Raw genomic sequence first — 5,661 nt, forward strand, 5'->3', positions numbered from 1 at the left:
TCGGAAGCTTTCAAAGCCAAAACTGCGGGATAAATGTTCGAGAGCATGTGACCATAATACACAGCACTCCAGTTAAGCTATTCCACACAATGAGTTTTTTCGGCCATTTGATTATGTCTAATTCTGCTACATTCTCTCCGTTATATTTAACACCCCTATTACCCTGGAATACAATAGCCTCCACAACCGTCTGTAGCAATGAGCACGACATCAACTTGGTAAGTCAACGTGTCATCATCTCCGTTTCAAGGGGACGTTTTTGTACTTAGATGCTGTGTCCTCAGGCCCATCACATTCACACTAATTGAAACATCCTCTGCATGTCCGCACTGTTAGGCTATTTAAATTTTTAATAAGTTGCAATAAGAACCCCCTCAAACTTCCAAAGTCCGGTAAGTACACAGTGAACAAAAGCTTCACATGCGTTAACCCTTTCATTCCAGGCATCATGCAGGTGAACCTTCTCTGGACCCTCCTAAATGCCAGAACATTCTTTTTTTTTTAGATGTATTGCCCAAAAGATGCACATAATAAAGAGGAGGTGATATGTATGCACCTTCCGAATTCAACCATAAATCACGTCAAAATTATAAAATCTAATAGTTTTCTTCTTAAACCATAAGACCTAGGAGTAGAATTAGGCCATCTGGCACATCGAGTCGACTCTGCCATTCAATCATGGCGGATCTTATTTTTAATATCCTCTTCAACTCCAGTTCTCAGCCTTCTTCCCATAACATTTGATGGAATACCTAGTCAAGAACCTATCATTCTCTGCCTTACGTACATCTGTTCTTAGAGTATAAGAACGGTACCATAACGATCAATCCAATACATTGTTACACATCAGAATAGGTAACATGTATAGCAGATATCAAATCCGTATTTCACTGAGGAATAAAATACATATCACAGCTTCTATGTAAATTTTGCCCTGCAGATTTCTGCTCTGGCCGACCATCTAGCTGCCTTCGTGGCTTCAGGTGTTCCCAGCAGTGATAAGACCTCTGGACATATACTGATTGTTGGTTATTTCAACCAACCAATTAGTTCCAGTTATCAATTGCGCCCACAGTAACCATCTAACAGCAAAACTGATACAGTGGGCCCCGGAGCAGAGGACGAGGGATGTCCCAGACTTTTTTCCCTATATTGCTCGCAATGCACAGTCAATTTCGCAAGCACGAGGATTGCAAGTCCGACGGTAACGAGGAAGCGTATATTCAAAAATATAAACTGTTCAGCGGTCGGTCTCTAATAATCGACTCATTAATAATTAATACAAAACAGTGGAAACAACTTTCAACGTTGTTTTTGTCGGTGATACTTTCTGGTGACATTGATTCAGGATTATTATTATTATCATCAGCAGGTGCCATGCCCATTTTGAGCTTTGACGACCGAGGCACACACACTGCTGTTTCGGGTCAAGTGGATCAATTCATTTGTATTCAGTTCCAGTTCTCTGGTTGCTATCTCCATTATCATTTATCTTTCCCTTCTTTTTGCTTTCTTCCCTTCAATCTTTCCCATAATTACAGGGCATTATAATTCATCTTTCCTAACCACATGTCCAATCAAGTTACGTTGTTTTTTTTCATGATCACAAACATTATTTCCCTTTTTGTGTTTGCTCTGTGCATGACATCCTCGTTAGATATTCGCTTCGTCCATGATATTCTTTACATTATCCTCAAGAAACACATCTCCGCTGTTTCAGTTCGTTTCCTCATGTTACTAGGTATTGTCCAACATTCTGATCCATATGACATAACTCGATAAACGTAACATTTCAGTACCTCGAGGCAGGTTGTCAAGCTTAGCTCAGCATTGGTCAGTATACTCTTCATTCTTGTAAAGGTGTCTTTTGTCATCCCCTTTCTTCATTTGAAGTCCATGTCGCACCTGCAATCTGATGACACCCAGCTTCCCAAGTAGCAACACCTCTGTAAATGTTTTATGTCTTCCCCGTTTATTTTCAGCCTGCAGATAGGATTCTCCTTCTTTGTGGATATCACCATATATTCTGTCTTTTTACAATTGCTACTTGGACCCATGTTTGCACTTTCTTCAACAACTACATCAATTAAGTTTTGTAGTCCTTCCTCCGTACTTGCAATTAGTAGTGTCATCCGCATATTTGAAATTATTGAAGTTTTCACTGTCAACTTTGATTCCCAAGATGTCTCTTATTTTTGTCATATTGTTTCACTGCACATATTAAACAAATCAGGGGAGCAAACATAGCCTTGTCTAACCCCTACCTTGATTTTCGTAAACTGACTGACTTCTCCATCTATTCTTACAGCAGCTGTTTGTTCCCAGTACAGACTTCTGATTAGGCAGAGGTCTTCCGAATCTAGATCTAGAGTTTCCTGTAATATTTCAAATAACTTATTGTGCTTCACTTTATCAAATGCTTTTTTGTAGTCGATAAAACAAACAAACACATCATTTTGCATTTGAATTGCTCGTTCTGATAGCGTCTTTAACATCAACATCGTGTTTCTTAACTCTATGTCTTTCACAGAGCCACATTGTTCTTTACCGCTTTCAGCTTCTTTACCATTTCAGCTTACTTTTAGCTCTTGTCATCAAAATTCTTAGAAGTGTCTTAGTGATGTGGATCATTAAATTTATAGTCCCATGTAATTCACATTCTATTGCTTCAGTTTTCTTAGGAAGAGTGATGAATACTGATTTTTTCACCTCTTCTTGTATCATTCCAGTCTCATAAATGTTACCATTCCATAATCTTCAAAGGCGATAATTTGTTCTATTGCTAATTCATGCCTGTCCCACCTTCATCTTATTTATTGCATTACGAACTTCAGATTTTAAACTACTTGGACCTTCAATGTTTTTCTTAATTTCTGGTTTTCCCCTTGATCGTCTGCAAATAATTCCTGACTATACTCAGTTCATCAGTTCATAATCTCATTTTTTCCCATGAAAATGGAATTGTCCTTTGCTTTCAAACATCCACCTGAAGAATAGATGGGCTTTTTACCAGAGATATTCTTGATTTGTTCATGTACCCTTTTTGGATCAATAATAGGGATTCTTTCTAGTTGTTGACATTCCTGGTTAAACCACTGTTCTTTGACTTTTTGACCTAAGCTTTTAACTTTTTCATATAATAACTTATATTCCATAGGATTTGTCGTCTTCAGTCTCCTATCTTCCATTAGATTCTTGAATTCATCTGTCATAGATTTATTCTTTGTGCTTTTTTTCTTCTTTTTTAGCAGTCACTGATTCTGCTGATTCTACTAAGGCATCCTTCATAGAGTGAAACTACATATCCATATGATTGCTGTCATCTTCAACAGATTCTATTTCCAGAATTTGAAATCTATTCCTGACTTTAATTGTAATTTTTTTTGTCTTAAGACTGCTTCTTTAATTAATTGCGAGTAGTCAAGGAATTGTTCAGTTTTTTGCACCTGGGTATGCTTTGCATTGAGTCACTGAGTTTCTAAATCTTTGGTTTGTTGTAATGAAGTCAACTTGATTTCCCGTACTATCACCTGGACTTTTCCAGTTCCACAAGCGTCTTGGATGGTTTTTAACGTAGGTATACATAATGACCTGATTATTCATCTTGTACCATTCTAGCAATTTCGCGACTCGTTCATGTCTTTCCCCTAGTCCAAATTTCCCTATGGTTTTTCCATCAACACCTTGTCTTACTTTTATTGCAATGGAAAGAAACGAACCCAAATGCAGGACACAGGCACGGAGGTAGAGTCATTAAAAATAATGTTTATTAACCGTTACAGGGAAGGTCGGAGAGCGGGGATTAGACAGAAAAATGCCGAGGAGTGAGGACGGCTTGACCGGGGCTTGAACCCGTGACACTACGGTGGAAACGCGGCGTTTAACCACCGAACCAACGGAGAGTGTAGGCGAGCGGCAAACGAAGCAGCGGAGGAATGCAGACCAGGCTGCGAGCGTAGTTTGAGGAGTACTGCGTGCATGATGCCATGTTTCTGCTAAACACGGACAGACAGAGTTAACACAAGGAAACAACAGCGTGAACGAAACATAGTGCAGGGGTTTCAGTAATGTTAACTATAATGTTAACTGTTAACTGCTAATTATAAACTGGCTTCTCTGAAGTGTTATAACAAAATAGCTTCTCTGCAATGTTACCTATGAGGTGATCTTCTCTGTATCTGAAAGGTTTGGGTTCTAACTATTGATAACGGGGGGTCTAGCCAATGGGAGACTTGTTATTCTATCTGTATGTGTGAGATTCGGGGTTGGTGCGCGGGAGGCTCGGCGAGCAAAAGCGAAGAGGGGCTTCGTGCGGGAAGCGCTCTGGTCGACCACCGCGGGTTGGCTCCAGTCCGAGGGTCGTGGAGTTGAGAGGAAATCGTATGGTTAACCGAGGATATTTCGTGAGCTCCAACGTATGCGCAAACTTTATAATTTCTATTCTTGGCGCCTTTTTTTAGTTATATTTTTGTTTCTCTATTCACCCCATAGTTAGAATAAAATTTATAATGTGTAATCGCTCAAACGTACAGTGTGTACTGACTGATATTTCACGTTGTGGGTTTGTGCCAGGGTGCATACACAACATCTACGCAAACTGTGAGACACAGTTTGGCGGACAGACGGCGGTTTTCCTTAGACGAACGTGGGCTGACAGAGCAGAGTGTTACACTGAGGATACACCATTCTAAGCGGCCAAGAAACAGAGTAAACACTGGCAAACAGCGCGGAAAAAGAACTTAGAACACATAGTTTTAAGCCGTTGAGTGACAGAGTTAACTCAGGTAAACAGCTGTTTCTAAGTATTCTACAACTGATTACTTATCTTGACACGGAGAGACAGAGTTTCGCATTGTGACATCGGTACTGAAGTAAAGCTTAGAATACTTATCTTGACACGGAGAGACAGATTTACACAGGGAAAAACTGGGCACTGAAGCTAAACTCAGAACACACCGTTTTAAGAGGCTGGGAATGTTAATTTCCTTATGGGCTGGAGTAACGGTCTGGCCACGTGTAGGTGCAAAGCTGGGCTTTATATGCTGCAGGTCGTGGTAGTAACCAAGTGAGCAGACATCTAAGGGAATGAGGAGAAAATGGGGAATTAACGGTCGGGACCGTGACATAGTACCGAAACAGCGCTATTTCCTCCGGTTCCATATACACACTTCCACTGTCAGACTTGTTTGGTCCTATTCTCTCACGTCTTATCATCTTGCCCTTCACATATATATAGAATGCCTTGGGGTTTTTTAAATCCTGACCGCCAATGCTTTCTCATAGCCTCTTCTGGCTTTCCTAATTCCATTCTTAAACTCTTTCCTGCGAGCCTTATAATCTTCCAGTTTCCTATCATTACCTAGTTTTTGAACCTTGCGTAAGCTCTTCTTTTCATCTTGACTAGATTTACATCAGCCTTTGTACACTTCGGATGTTATACCCTACCATCCTTCCATGTGTCATTGGAACGTGCGTATTCAGAATCCCACGCAAATATCCCCTGAATATTTGCGGCATTTCTTCCGAACGTTTCCCTGCAAAAATCGTTTTCCAATCTGTGCTTCCATTTTCCTGCCTGGTAGCCTCATAATTCCACTTGCTTCAATTAAATGTTTCTCTACCTTGTCTGTTCCTATCCCTCTCGAATGCTATGGTAAAGGA

This window comes from Hemitrygon akajei, chromosome 3 (assembly GCF_048418815.1).
Source record: "Hemitrygon akajei chromosome 3, sHemAka1.3, whole genome shotgun sequence".
NCBI lineage: Eukaryota > Metazoa > Chordata > Chondrichthyes > Myliobatiformes > Dasyatidae > Hemitrygon > Hemitrygon akajei.